Here is a 16290-nt window from a genome sequence, read left to right as displayed (position 1 = left end):
ACACTGTAACTGCTTAATTTCAACTGCTGAAGCAAACTAAATCTTTGAAACGTTCTCATGTACTTCCTTAAAAAAAGAAAACGAACACTAACATAACAAATGTGTACTGCTGTATTTGCAAATGACCAACTGGCAATACAGACCACTGTTATATTTTGAGAAAAGATAGAAGGCTGAACCTGCCAATCGAGTGGTGGAAAAGTGAGCTGCTGTATTTTTTGAAAGGCAGTTAGGGAAGAGAGAACCTGGCATCTTGGTGCCAAAAGTTTGCTGTGCTAGAGGGGTTTGTGTCTGCTTTTTGCTGCAGACAAACTGCCAAATTGTTGGTGGTATAGCTTGCTGCTACATTTGCAAATGAGGGAAGAAAACCTGGTATCCTAGTGCCATAAGGTTACTGCTGCATTTTGTGAACGAGGGATAGAGGGAAGGGAAACTGGCAACTTGGTGGTAGAAAAGCCTGCTGATGCATTTGCGAGTCAGAGATGTGAACGTGGTTTCCCAGTGCCAAATGGGTTTGTTACTGATTTGCAATAGTAGATATGTCATGGTCTGGGTGGGTACCTGTAGGTTTCCAAAAGCGGCCCTCCTTTGGGTGGAGATCGGTTGCTCCTTCCTGGCTGACCACCTGTGGGCAATTATTCCTGCAGCACATAAGACCTGCGCACTCAATCAGTCATCGCCTGAGTATCTACTTTCCCATGTTAGTCAGTGGTGTGTTATTGCTCTGTCCAGCTCCTGTGTGAAAACTTACCTGCTTTTTCCTATCTTCAGAGTTGGCTCCTGGAGTGGGGTTCTCACCTCAGTCATCCGTTCTTTTCTGGACCCGGGCCACCAGCTGCTGGTACTGCATTACTAAGTAGCCCGCCTCTCACCTGCCTCCTTCACCTGAAACCAAGTAAGGCAACTCAGTTTAACTGTGGAGGATCGCTTGTTGACTGCTGGGCTCCTCTGACTGTGCTCTCCTCTCATTACAGTGCCCCGGTCTCTTCATAGCATTTTTCCCGGCCCAGCCTCCACCTCCCCACTGCCACAGCTGTCCCGCTGTATTCTAGAGCTTTCTAGATTTCCTTTAGTTGCCTTAGTTTTGACAACGCGTCCACTAGTGTAGTGGGTTCGTTTTAATTTGGCTTGTGTGTTTAATTGCGAGGAAAATAAATGTTTTTGTTCAATCAGTGTCTCGCTTCTGGTTTGGATCTTGCTCTTGTGTCCATCCCATTTACCTCGTGCCGCTGGGCCGTGACAAGATGCAGAGAAACTGGCAACTTGGATTTTGCAAATGACAGAGCAAAAGCTGGCTTCCTGGTGCTAAACTTGCTTGTGTACTTTGTGGATGGAAGGATAGAAAACATCAAAACTGGCATCCCATGACTAGCGCAGATAAATGACAATGGAGCAGCAGCAAAGCACGATTTCCAGCTGCACATTAAATGGTGTTAGGAGGCAGGAGTACAAAACTGAGTGGGTGGAGTTATATGGTAAGCAGTTTTTGCTGTTGGAGGTGTGATATTGCTTCTGCACAGAAGAAGACTTTGGATTTACATTTAGATGTGCAAGGTTAATCTATGAATCTATGAAAGATACAATACTGGTAATTGGAAGCACTTGAAACTGGGCTACAGTCCACTCTGAATTATTAAATACAGAATAATTATACCTGGGCTTCTTCAGCGTGGCTTCTTCGTCTGGTGCTGACTAGCTGGTGGGTTGCAAAAAGTTCCAAGTCATACACACAATTACCAATTAAAGCTGCAAGCAACATTAAGAGGGCCCTCACACCCCATAGCGCCGAGCCATGCCCAACACCTATGCCCAGCAGATCCTATTTGATATCACACTCATCGATTTCATGTGTACAATCAGCAGCTAAAACTTCATCTTGTTCAATGATGACTATAATATACATAGTATCTCCTCTTCCCACCAGGTGGTGCTCTAACTATTGCTGACAAATTGCATACCAAACTTTTCAGAGCTCGATTCTCATCATACCTGTGAAGTTTGGGAGAGATTAGTCAATGTATCTTTGAGTTACAGCAGTTTACTGCTTCTTGGTGAGTGATTGAAACTCCACATGACAAAATGACAACCCTGTTTCACCAAAAACAAAACTCTTCACAACTTAACATCAGATCATGTTGATCTGATGAAATCCTGAGGAGGAGTATGTCAAAGGATGAGGCTTGAAATGAGGGGAAAATGTCACCAAAATTACACTTTAATTTTAAAATGGCTGACTTCCTGTTGGATTTGGGATATTGCTCCAAGAGACTTTATTGTACATCTTTGTATTTTCCATAAGCTTAGCAGATTTCTGGCTCATAGATGAAACACAGAGCAGGGGCTGATTTTTTGAAATATTGTAGGCGACACTGTGGCGCCATTTTGTGGCCCCTCAAAACCACTTCATCTTTCATGGTGGGTTAGGCCACGCTATGGCCACATCACATCCCAAAAACTCAAAAGCTCCGTGATTTAATACGGTCCAGCTGTGTAGTTGACACTAACAAAATATGAAGATAAAAACATCAAACCCCAAGGAGGAGTTCGCAAAAGTACGAGGAGTGGAAATGGCAAAATTAGAGAGAAAATGTCACATTGACTTCCAAATTGCGGACTTCCTGTTGGGTTTGGTCCCACTGACTTTTTTGTTCATCTTGACATGATACACATGTGTGCCAGACTTCATACATGTAGCTGAAACTATGTGTTCATAGGGCTTCATTTAACAAGGCATAGGTGGCGTTCCAGAGCCATTTTCCAATGCTCATACGTAAAACCATTAAAATATAAGATTTTTCACCAGAACAGGCATGTATGCAAAATGTCATGAGTTTTTAAGCATGTTACTGCCCTCAAAAAGGCATTTTTCCCCTGAATAATAATAATAAGAAACAAAGAAGATACAATTGGAACTTTGCACTCTCAGTGCTCGGTCCCTAAATAAAGCTGCAAGCAGCCTTAATAGGGCCCTCGCACCCCGGCGCATCGAGCCACGCCCAACACCTAAAACCAGCACGTCCGATCTGATGTCACATTGATGGAATTCATGCATAGAACCACAAGCTAAAATTTCATCTCATTCAATGATAATTATAGTCGTCCCACTAGGTGGCGCTCTAACTATTACTGACAAATCGCTTGTCAAATATTTCCGAGCTTGACTCGAGATTCATGCCTGCGAAGTTTGGGAGAGATTGGACATTGTGTTTTTGAGTGACAGCAGATTACTGCTTTTTGCCGAGTAGTTGAAACTCCACGTGCCGCCATGATCACCCGATTTCCCTGAACGTAAAAAGCTTCCCAATTTAACATCACAAAGGTGTTTAGATTCCATGCTCTGGAAATTGGGATATTGCTCCAAGAGACTTTTTTATACATCTTTTTATCTTACATAAGCTTACCAGGTTTTGGATTCATATATGAAAAACAGAGCAGGGGCTGATGTTTTCAAATTTTGTAGGGGGCGCTGTGGAGCCATTTTGCAACTTTCCATAAAAATGATCACATAACAAGAAGGCATTCATGACATTAGAGGTGTGGGCCAAATTTCAAGAGTTTTTAAACTTTCCAAGCACCTCAAAAACCACTTTGTCTTTCATGGTGAACCGCTATGCCACCAGGGTGCGCCGTTCAGTTTAAACTCACAATTTTCTCACAGAAACACTGATGTTAATATTCACTGCTTTTGAGGTTGATCTGATTAGCCTATTAAAAAATCTGTATATCAGAGTGTACTGTACTAACAATGGGCATATCAGTCTGTTCAGGTCAGGTCTGACATCACGCCTGTAAAGTCTGGTACTGATCCTACCGGATTTCTTTGAGTTATGCTAATTTGTTTCTTCATGGCGAGACATCAATGTTCGCCATGCTGCTGGGGTCACACCCTTTCACGAAAACTCACACTTAACCCACTGTAACCCAAGACCAACTCCTCAAGGCTTTTCTGGAGAAATTTGAGGCTGCAGATGTCACCCATCACTATACTATACCCCAAAGTCTAAAACATGACATTTCCTGTTCCCAATATGAACAATAATAATAATAATAATAATAATAATAATAATAATAAGAAGAAGAAGAAGAAGAAGAAGAAGAAGAAATGGAGCAGATATAATAAGGCCTTCGTACTCTCAGTGCTGGGGCCCTAATGACAATAATAATAATAATAATAATAATAATAATAATAATATTAAAAATAATAAACAGAGCAGATACAACAGGGCCTTCCCACTCAGTGCTCAGGCCCTAATGAATCATCTGCACCAGCAAACTGCCTTACAGACCTGTGAGTGGGATAAAAGAAGTAGGTTACTGTCAGAAAAACTGAAAGCTCTGCTCATTTGTTATAAGACCAGACACTGCCGCTGACAGTTTATCAGTTAATCATTTTATATTAATAATGATGTATGTTCAGAATACTATAATTTTTAATATAATATAAGATTACTCTTTATTGCCATTGCACAATCAGTACAATAGTATAACAAAATTGGAAAGTGTCCCGCATGGGGACTACAGTAACTTAACTTAAAGTGTATTTTAAAGTGCAAGAAAGGTATGAGCAAAGAAATGTTTATGTTTGTATGTTTATTGAACATTGTTATTATTATTGTTGTTGTTATTATTATTGTCCCCCTTTAAAAAGTCCAAGGAGGTAGCCAATCAAATAAGCAGTTTGCAGTGATCAGGGCTATTGTCCTGTTGTAAAAGCTGTCATTGAGACAGTTTATCCAGGACCTCAGCAGCATGGGGATTCTCTGAAAATGGAGACGCTGTTGAGCCACCTTCAAAACCATCAAGGCCATGTGTCATGTTTTTGCTGCGCTGCAAGCAAGATGAAGGACCCAATATGCAGGACTTTCGGAGATGGCAGGCTAAACTTAGAGCACAGCTTTTATTGCTGGACAAAAAACTCTTAGAACAGAAAAGCAAAGAAACTAGAAATAGGAACTGAAATCTAAACACTAGGACACTGGAATTCTACAGAGGTAAACTGTGAAATAGAACTGGAAGCCTACAAGACGTACAGAGGGAAACCACACAACATATAGAGGGTACAACACAACACTGCCAGAGAGAAACACGGAGCTTAAATACACAGTGGAGTAATCAGGAACTAGGAGACAGGAGGGAAAAACAGCTGGGAAAAATTATACCTAACAAACCAAGGGAAGCAGACTGACTGCACATAGGACTGGGACTATCAATATAAAATAGGAAATTAGATAATTACAAAGACACAGACTTGACACTGAACTAAACCTACACTAAACATGAGGGCACAAGAACATAACCTAAGAACTTAACTCTAAACCAGAATAAACTGAGACAGAGACTAATAATAATCAAAACAGCACAACTACAGAATCAGAACATAAATAACATAGAATATATAGAATAACATTAAAACAAAAGAAACTAAAAATGCTGAGTCAAAATGAGCCAGAACTTTGATAGTTTGAGCTCTACTGGAGGTCTGTGTCTGTGCGCATACCTAGGAACTTGAAACTGGACACCCTTTCCACTCGTTCTCATTGATACTGACAGGCATGACTGATGAGTGTGTACCTCAGTAAAGTTTCATTACACCTCTTCACACTGTTGTGGGTTGTTTGCAAGACCATAACATTGTGCTGAATATTGTGGGGGGGGGGGGGGGGGGGGGGGTCATGATCTCTAAAGTAAAAAAAAAAACAACAACAACAACAAAAACATGTTTTAAATACCAGAAAACCACAGACACTGTTGCTTGTTGGCTCTCCACTGCTGTATTGTCTGTTGGCAAAAATATCACATGGTGAAATGCCTTGCATAAACTGCTGAAACTGACCATTTGCAGTGGCTGCAGTGGGAGAGTCAGTTCCTGCCATTTCCTCTGAGGCAGTGAGGATAGAGTCATAATGTGAATGAAATGGATGGCACCGTGTCTAACAGTCCACCCTGTTTCACACAGTGGTTTCAGGGCAGTTGGGTTTCAGTGGTCAGATACAGCTATCTGATGTTTGAATTTGCCACACTGTCCACACATAACCCTTAATTGATGAACCCAGTCAAGGGCATCACACACATCTCCAGAAGCTCTGCATGCCTTCTGTGCTACTAAATTCACATTGTGCTTCACAATGCACATATAAAGCTAGTTGCTGTTTCTCCCTAATAAGACCCTGTGCACCAAAATATCTGCCAGACATATTCACTGCACCATCATGTCTGTCCACGCAGTGCTGACAATGGCAAATTGAGTGTGCAAAGTTCATCTAATGCAGGGCTCTAGAGTGCAAATTTTCAATGGTGCGACTAAAAAATTTTTTAGGTAGCACCGGTGCGACCAACTGTTCGAGTACAAAAAAAAAGAGACTGCAACCCTGAAAATCTCCGTGTGGTGAACAACAGACAAAAATTATGCCCCTATCATGGTCTAATCCAATCAGAGATAGTCAGGGGCGTGACTCTCATTGGCCATGGTCCAGTTAAAAGTGCAGGTGGATAGAGAGTGGTGAATAGCTTGAATAAAGTGATATCGATTCATTAATTCCTGAATTGCCTTTTAAATATATATGTATTTTGCCAGAAACACCAGAATCTCAGGTTTAAGCTCACAAAACTATTTCAACAACCAGCAAACAGTAAATGAGAGCAGGTAAACAGATTCCACACAAAGACGTAAAACACAGAGCGGACCCGATGCATCAGAATTTGCTTTGTCTTCCTTGGCTTTCTCACCCGACGGCCTGTACAAGGATACGCCGTCGGGGCTGAAAGCCGACAGCTCACTAATTCTGATGCGTTGGGTCTGAGCTGTCTTTACGTCTTTTTTGCACTAGATTTTGAGCTGCGGGTTTTCTCCAACCTCCAACCTAAAATTATGCAAGGTTGCGGAATATTTCATTCTCAGTTACTTTGACACAAAGGCATCTGCTGTGATGTTCACATCTCTGATAAAGTCTAGTGTGCGTACTGATAAATAATCAGAATTATAATATTTCTGACTGTCTGAGGCAAAATTGAACCAAATCGAATCAGGACTTTGAGAACCGGAATCGAATGGATTATAGAAATCAGTGATGATACCCAGCCCTAGTGAGCAGCCTAGGCCGATAGAAGTGGATGTAGCTGTGGGTAATGAGAAAAGATGAAAAAAATGATTGATAACTTTTTAGTTAGGTTAAGGCCTGATCCGTCTGAAATTCATAGCCAGTGCTCTGACACAGTGCCATCAATCTTTGAGCGCTGAAAAAGCAGCAGTGTATCCAGAAAACACATTATATGTCATGATAAATGCACTGCCCAAATGTCCCCTCTCCCCACTGCCTTTCAGCGGCAGGCAGCAGCAAACAGGCAAAACGCATTTGAGGAGGCCGATGTGAATATGAAGTTTAATATTGTCTACAATATTGCCAAAGAGTGTCAAAGCACTTTTAGCACAAGATTCTTAGTTAATCATTTACAAATGAACATTGTCTGTATGGGCAGCTAAGCGATGTGATTGAAAAATTTGGGTGTGCCTAACTATTGTGCTGGTGCACACCAATGCAACCATGGCAAAAAGTTAGTCTAGAGCTCTGATCTAATGCTACTTTTGAAAGAGAATCTCATGTTGTTTTGGTCATTGAATACATCCCAATGAATTCCTTATGGGGAATGAAATCATGATCCACATAACGAAGACATACAGATTCTTGTTCTTGTTCTTATATGTCTTGTATCCCATCAAAAATCAAGGCAAACTGGGAGACATCGGATACTGTTAGCTATTCTTATTAGAATGTTATTGCTCATTATGCCTAATATTTCATTCTGAATGAGTGGGCTAGTGTAATCCTGCTTGTGTGTCTCTAACCACTTTTGAAAAACAATGTCAACTTCTGCCTTTTCTTGAGGATGTTGGGATAGATGTCCCTTCCTTTCCACGTGACCTCGTAAAGCTAAACCTTGTCAAGCTAAGAATTTGATTTAATAATTCATGCCTTGCTTCCTCCTGTTGTCTGGCAACAGCTGAAGAAAGCTGTGAAGCTAAAGTGTTCCCTTTTTGAGCATAAATGTTCATGGCATGGATATGTAGCTGAATTTTCGCTAATTTTGACTGATGTGAATAAACTTTGGCACAGTGAACACACAGCACCACTTGTAAAATGGCATTTTAATGCAACCAGGGAAAAGTTGTGAAAAAGTTTGTTGAAAAAATAGCATACATGTAGCTCACATCTGCACTACTATGAACTTAGGATCAGGTTGTGCAGGCTTTGTGCAGGTGATGATGTCTGAAACAAATTCTTCTCTTTCACTGTCATTTCTGTTTGACTGGTTCCTGACATGGGGCTCAAATCGCTGTGGTAACCATGACAAGAATACTTGTCACTCTCTGAAATAACAATATATAAATGACTGTATTGCACATAATGACAACATTATTGACACTTGTAAATTAAAAAAAAATTCTATTCCTATACTGTATATTCTTGCGTTCTCACTTGCTCATTTGCCTGACTGCCACCCTTACCGTATTACCCTTTGTGAGGAAACCACATGAACCAAATACAGATCAGTTCAGTGTTCTGACAATGTGTGCTTGCATGCACAATTATTTTGGTTGGTTTTTTTTTATGTCTGTTACCTGGTCATCTGTGCCTCCTTTTTAATTTTTTTTTAAATTATTTTGTTGTTTCAGCAACATTTAATTTAAAAACTGTACTTTTGAGTTAAAAAAAAATATTTAGTTTTAATAAATTACAAATTAAAAAAGGCATTTTTTGTATTGAAAACATATTGGACTGTGACAACAAAGTATCGAACGGAATAATGAATTTTGTGTGTCGTTGCAGTAGTATTTACCTCCTTCTGGTCATGACTTTTTTTTCTTTTTGCAAGTAGGTGGTCTCGACCAACAATTAAAAAGTGTTGTCTATGCACCTCTTTTCATGATTGATGTCTCAACAATTCAATTAGACAACATTTAGTTAGCATGAGCGTCTGTGCAAACAAACATACAGCAAGTAGTGAAGGTTCTGTAGAGAAATCAGGTTGGGTAATACCAAGTATTTGGTGAAGGGAGGGGGGGGGGGGGTACATTAGCAGATGATTAAACATGCAACTACTTTGCTGGCAATACTTGAAATGATTAAAGAAAATCAACAAGTTATTTATGGAATTACGTGTATGGTTGTTTGGATTATTTAATTCTGCTTATATGGAAAATGAAAATGTGTTTTTACTTCATTGCAGTCATCAGTCATATGTAACTATAATTTCGCATCTCAGTAAAGTTTCTCTGTCATTGCTTTTTAAAGAAGATGTGGCAGTGATGCTCATGTTCTTATTTTTACCGGTGGTTTTAAATAAGTTTCAGACTGAAGGTTTTTTTAACCTGCGTAACAGTGAACAGTGCAAACTTCATTGCACTGAGCAGCATGAAATGAAGACATGAAGAGTGTATCTTGTATAACTCTGACAGCTGCTGGAAAAAGAAAATCAAATGTGAGAATCTAAGAAGATCAAAATGATGTTAGAAGAGAATAAAAAGCATCATAACTGTGTTGTAACATGAACTTTGAGAACTATACTTCTTACATTTTGTGAATGTCATTTAGGTTAAAGGCACAGTTCATCTTCCGCTGGCCTGTGGTGCTGTTTCTACATCTATAGATTTTTTTAGTTTGATGTGTCCACTTTTAGAAATGTAGAGGTGTCTGACTTCTGTTCAGTGTGATGGATCTATATTAAAAATAATAATTTTGATTGTTTTAAAGAGAAAAGATGAGTTTTACACATATGGTGATAACAGTTAAAAAAGATCAACTTGAAGGAGTTAAAGAACCAGACAGGTGCTGTGATGTTACTCAGTTTAACCAGTTCAGCTGGTCCACTACAACAGGCTAGTTCACTCATGGCTGCTTGTGCATCCTGCTGCTTGGCTAAACATGATTTGCTGTTAAATTCATGTTCATTTCACTTAATGAGGGGGAAATAAACCTGAACTTCCCTGCTTCTTCTCTTGTGTGCACAGCTGAGGCTCCTCACTCCTGATTCACAGGTAAAAATCAGCACCATAGCAGAGGGGTGGTGCTGCATCAATCAACATGTAATATCTTTGACTGTGAAATGCAGACGTGTCTGCCTACCTCGCGTGTTTACCGTCGTCATTGTAGCGGCTTTGTACCTACCACCCTATGCTAATGCTAAGTTGGCCATGGATGAGCTGTGCAAGGCAATAAGCAGTCTGCAGAACTCCCATCCCGACACAATGCACTTCATCACTGGTGACTTCAAACATGCTAAATAAAATCTGGGGATTAGTATTCCCCAAATTTGAACAGCATATTAAATGTGCAACAAGGGGGAAAACACACTGGACAAAGACTATAGCAACATCCAAAAAGGTTACAGAGCAACCACACCTTGGGTTTGTCAGACCACATATCCATGCTGCTGATCCCTGCATACAGAACCCCCCTCCCCCAGCCACAAAGACTGTGAAAACCTGGCCAGTGGGTCGATGGTGATTTTTTGTTTTTATGGGCCAATGTTTTTTGTTGTTATTGTTTTGGCCAGTTAGTCATGAGTGACTTTGGCGTGGGCCAATTACAGCCGAGGAGGTCGAACTTTAAAGTTCTGTAAGTGAAAAGGAACGCGATTTGTCCCGTACTTCACCTAGAATAAAAAAAAGACACAAAGCTGGAGTTATTCTGTGTCTTTACGCTGTCAGCTGCCTCTTCTTCTCTCATCCTCTCCCCTCCTGCTCCTTTGCTACTTCAATCATGAAACTGATCAATGATCAGGTGATTGGCTTTACTGTCACAAGTCTGCCTCTGTTTGTTTATCACCCACTCTGCGCCAGAAAGAGGAAACCAGCGGATAAACAGCAGCAGCACATTTAAGCTTGATCAGCTGTTGTTAGAATTTATTTAATATTAATTTCTAGTATCAGCTGATGTTTGCTGGAGCCACAGCCGTAAAGCTGATGGTCATGATATCGGTTTGGATATGTAGTGAGAGGGAAACATGAAGATGAAACCAGGAGATGTCCTTACTGAATCATCAGAGCTGAACAGGTGATGGAGAAACAGGTTTACCTTTTAGGTGACATGAATGAGTTGAAGGGAAGTTATGAACTGTTTCTGAGAGACAAATAACACCAGGATCCTTTCTAGCTGACAGCTGGAAACTGTGCAGGGGCGGGTCTAACAAAACTTTGCCTAGAGGCCAGGTAGGGCATTAACAGGTAAAGGGGGGCTCAAGGAAATACTTTCCCTTTTTTTTCTCATTTAAACTTTCTACCTTTGATGAACAATTATCTGAATCTTACAATCTATGTTGTCATCTTGATTTGATTTTTGATATACCTTTATTAGTCCCACAAGGGGAAATTTCATAAGGCTACCGACCTATTGCACGCAATGCCGGCGCCATCTTACCCTCCGACCATATATGCATCACAATACAAAAACATCACATGGGGAAGACAGGTCAGAGAGGTATAACAATGGAAAATGCACCACACGAGGATCGATAAGGAGAAAAAAAATAACTCCCCCCAGACTGAGCTCCAATAGGGAGATCAGTTTTAGAACAGAAAAAAACACCTCAGCACATAGCACATGAAAAACTCTAATACACCAAAGAAACACATGACAAGCAACAGGGATGGGTAAATGTGAGAGACAGCCAGTGTAGACAGCACATCCAGGCCTGCAACCTGGAGACCTTAGTGCAGCGTTCGATACTGTTGACCATAATATCCTATTAGAGCGATTAGAACATGCTGTAGGTATTACAGGTACTGCACTGCAGTGGTTTGTATCATATCTATCTAATAGACTCCAATTTGTTCAAGTAAATGGAGAGTCCTCTTCACCCACTAAGGTCAATTATGGAGTTCCACAGGGTTCAGTGCTAGGACCAATTCTATTTACATTATACATGCTTCCCCTAGGTAGCATCATTAGAAGACAGAGCATAAATTTTCACTGCTATGCAGATGATACGCAGCTCTATCTATCCATGAAGCCAGGTAACACACACCAATTAGTTAAACTGCAGGAATGTCTTAAAGACATAAAGACCTGGATGGCCGCTAACTTCCTGCTTCTTAATTCAGATAAAACTGAGGTTATTGTACTCGGCCCTGAAAATCTTAGAAATATGGTATCTAAGCAGATCCTTACCCTGGATGGCATTACCTTGGCCTCCAGTAATGCTGTGAGGAACCTTGGAGTCATTTTTGACCAGGACATGTCCTTCAAGGCACATATTAAACAAATATGTAAGACTGCTTTCTTCCATTTGCGCAACATCTCTAAAATTAGAAATATCCTGTCTCAGAGTGATGCTGAAAAACTAGTTCATGCCTTCATTACTTCCAGGCTGGACTACTGTAACTCATTATTATCAGGATGTCCTAAAAACTCGCTGAAAAGTCTTCAGATAATCCAAAATGCTGCAGCAAGAGTACTGACAGGGACTAGAAAGAGAGAGCATATTTCTCCTGTTTTGGCTTCTCTTCATTGGCTTCCTGTTAAATCCAGAATTGAATTCAAAATCCTGCTCCTCACTTACAAGGTCTTAAATAATCAGGCCCCATCTTATCTTAATGACCTTGTAGTACCATATCACCCTATTAGAGCACTTCGCTCTCGCTCTGCAGGCTTACTTGTTGTTCCTAGAGTATTTAAAAGTAGAATGGGAGGGAGAGCCTTCAGTTTTCAGGCCCCTCTTCTGTGGAACCAGCTTCCAGTTTGGATTCGGGAGACAGACACTATCTCTACTTTCAAGGTTAGGCTTAAAACTTTCCTTTTTGCTAAAGCATATAGTTAGGGCTGGACCAGGTGACCCTGAATCCTCCCTTAGTTATGCTGCAATAGACGTAGGCTGCCGGGGATTCCCATGATGCATTGAGTTTTTCCTTTCCAGTCACCTTCTCACTCACTATGTGTTAATAGACCTCTCTGCATCGAATCATATCTGTTATTAATCTCTGTCTCTCGTCCACAGCATGTCTTTCATCCTGTTTTCCTTCCTTCACCCCAACCGGTCGCAGCAGATGGCCGCCCCTCCCTGAGTCTGGTTCTGCCGGAGGTTTCTTCCTGTTAAAAGGGAGTTTTTCCTTCCCACTGTCGCCAAAGTGCTTGCTCATAGGGGGTCATATGATATGATTGTTGGGTTTTTCTCTGTATTTATTATTGTGCTATCTACTGTACAATATAAAGTGCCTTGAGGCGACTTTTGTTGTGATTTGGCGCTATATAAATAAAATTGAATTGAATTGAATTGAATTGAACATCTCCATCATGTTATCAATGATGTTGTCATTCTTGTGCTCAAAGAATAAATTCTGAGAACTCACGACCTCAGTGAGCTTCCCCAAGATGTGATCCAATTTGCACTCAGAGGTGTTATTCTGAGTATTCACGGCAGCCGTGAGCTTCTCCAAGATCTTATCCGTGTTGTACTCAATGAGCCCATTTTGAGAACTCACGACTCGTCCCATCATTTCAATCCCAGCGGGCAGCCTTGTGGGGGTTTGAACAGCCGATTCCGCTTCCTTAATTCTTTGATAAGCCAGGGCCAAGCCAGCTCCGATCAGCAAGAACCCTGTTATCATGGTTCCAAATAGGTAGATATCTTCAGCACTTAGGCTCACCTGAGCCCAGACTTCTTGTTGAGAAAGGTGTCAATTGCATTCAGGGACCAGTTGATCAAATCCATAATTCCTCTTTTAGGTTTTAGAGAACAGACTGTGAGAAAGTGTTCCAGGGAAAAGAAATACACCCCCCCCCCCCCCCCCCCCCAAAAAAAAAAAAAAAAAAAACAAACAAAAAAAAACCAAACCAAAAAAAAAAAAAACCATGAGTCTAGACAAAGGACACAAGAGGCTAAGCAGGGAAGCTAAGGGAGAGGAGGAGGAGAGGAGAAAAAGTGTGACCGCCTTTGTCAAAAGCAAGAGCAAGCTTTTATTTTATTTTTGTTTTTTTTGTAAACTGTATAGTAGTTCAAATTAAGTCTAGTAATATACCCTAGTAATAGTAGTACCTACAGTACTTTTTCTTTCGGGAAGGTATCATCTTTTCAGTCTGCAATTATGTTAAAGAAAGACGTTGGATCTATTTCATTATATACATAAATTACTTTACATAATGAGGCAGATTCCTAATACTGAATTTGTCCGATTTAAGCTGAACCTGATTTACCATCACAAATAACACATGAGTTAAAGCCTCCTCAGGCTGACTGTGTTGAAAAAAACAAAAATGTAAAAAAAAGGCGTGAAACAACACATTTTCAATCGAATCAAAAGAAAGGAAGTGAACAAGGGGAAACCAGAATTACATTTTCCTTCTGAGAAATGAGAAGCCGAAGCTTCTGGTGTGATGTTCTCTCTCTCTCCCTCTCTCTGTGCTTGCTTGTGATAAAGCTTCATCAGAGTTCAAGAAGAGTGACGTGTTTCAGGTCACTTTGCTTCAGATGAGAAGTCATGCTCAGTGGTGATATCAACGGCAGTATCCTCATTCTGTCCAACCTGGTGAGTCATCTCCATGGAAACGACAAGTCTATTTCCTGTGAACAGAGTGAACACATCAGTGCCCTGTACTATGAAACACGTCCAACATACCCAGAGTGTCTTCAGGTTACCTGGGTTCACTTACACAGCAATGGTAATTAGCACTCACATAAAGATGGTTATTAATATAGCTGGTTATCAACTTAGGTGTGAGTGTGAGGAAAGTGAGGAAAGTTTTACTTCCTTTGTCTCATTACACCTGATTGTCTTGTTGCTTCACGACAAGATAATCGGTGGGCCCAGATGCAGACATACAAACTAAAACACAGCCTTTTGATGCCATAGTCCATAAAAAACTAACAAAATCAAAAACAGAAACAAGACACACAAGTGATGAATAAACAGGAGAGTATCTAAACAGACACTACAACAAAAGACAACTGAAAACTGGTGCTATACATCAAGGGCGTAGATTTGGCATGGACGGAAGGGACATATCCCCACCAATATCCAGCGATTATTGAATTGTCCCCACCAATAATTTGATCTCTGTGAGTAAAGAAAAAGAAACCCGATAGAAAGAAAAAAAACAGATCTGTCAACGTCTCATTCACCCAGCGGTGCAGAAAGAGTTAAATTACGTTCTCTCCTACATCATGTGACAAATATGGTCAAAGTGATTGGCTGTGCCTTTCAGGGAGAAAAAGAAGACGCTGTCACGGTTCTGGGTCGGTGCGACCCAGTATTTTGAGTTCTAATGTTTTGGTTTATTCTTGTATGATCATTTTGTGATATGTTGGTTATTATTTGAATTCTATGTTTCTGTTTATTCATGTTTAAAGATTTGTTCTCGGTTGTATCTCACGTTTAGTTTAGTTCAGGTTCCATGTGTCATTCTCTGTCTGTCTGTCTCTCAGTGTCAGGTATTCCTCTTGGTGTAGTGTTCTCCTTTCCTCTTTTATTGTGAAGGTCTGCGTCTCATGTGTGTGTTCAGTTTTACCTCTGTCTCGTCTTGTTGATTACTCCCAGCTGTGTTCCCCACCTGTGTGTAATCTCCCTGTTTCTCTGTGTGTATTTAAGTCGCGTCCTCTGTCTTTGTAGTTGCTGGTCCGTCTGTGTATCCACCCTGCTTCGTCTGTGTGTTTCCCTGCTGTCTACCGTCATCTGTTTCCGCCTGCTCTCGTTCATGTTCTGGTTCCTCCGCTGTAGTTTAGTTGTTTTCCAGTATAGTTTAGTTTGTCTTCGTTTGCCATTTTCCCTTTGTCGTTTATTCAATAAACCACCTTCACACCTTTACAAGTGCCTGCAATTGGATCCTCCTTTTTCATCTCCACGCGGCTCATCTCAACTCGCCGTGACAGAAGGTGTGTCCCAGAATTCATAGCCTGGCCCAGCGCAGTTGTCAACAATGGCGGCAGCTAGTTAGTTTTACTCTTATTATTCTTTCTGGGTCACAAAATAAACGTTTAACATATTTTCAGGCGAGAATGTATCTGTGTAAACCTCAAATATCTGCTGAGTTTATTAAGACACCACATATTTTCAAAATCGCTCCGACATTTTCGGAGACGTCTGTTACCCACCAGCTCGATAGCTAACCGGGGGCAAGGCTCACTAGAGCCCTTGAGAACACCGGACTCTGGCAAATCATTTTCAAATCCACCGCTGTCTTTTGCTACTCAGGTTAAACGTGATATATAAGTCATTTAGATAACTTAAAAATGTTATTGTTTGTTTTGTTTTTAGTATTTAATTTTTTCCTGAGTAAATTGGTTTGGCTGAATAAACGTCAA

At 40.7% G+C, this 16290-nt stretch overlaps 1 protein-coding gene across 1 annotated transcript in view; it reads right to left on the bottom strand.

Annotated features, from left to right (window-relative positions):
• The window catches only part of LOC134624309 (nucleotide-binding oligomerization domain-containing protein 2-like), a 1192597-nt gene that overhangs the window by 669547 nt on the left and 506760 nt on the right, over positions 1–16290 (bottom strand). The gene's annotated exons all lie outside the window — the stretch shown is intronic.

Source organism: Pelmatolapia mariae, linkage group LG3_W (genome assembly GCF_036321145.2).
Source record: "Pelmatolapia mariae isolate MD_Pm_ZW linkage group LG3_W, Pm_UMD_F_2, whole genome shotgun sequence".
Classification (NCBI taxonomy): domain Eukaryota; kingdom Metazoa; phylum Chordata; class Actinopteri; order Cichliformes; family Cichlidae; genus Pelmatolapia; species Pelmatolapia mariae.
This window is presented reverse-complemented; position numbering and strand designations above follow the sequence as displayed.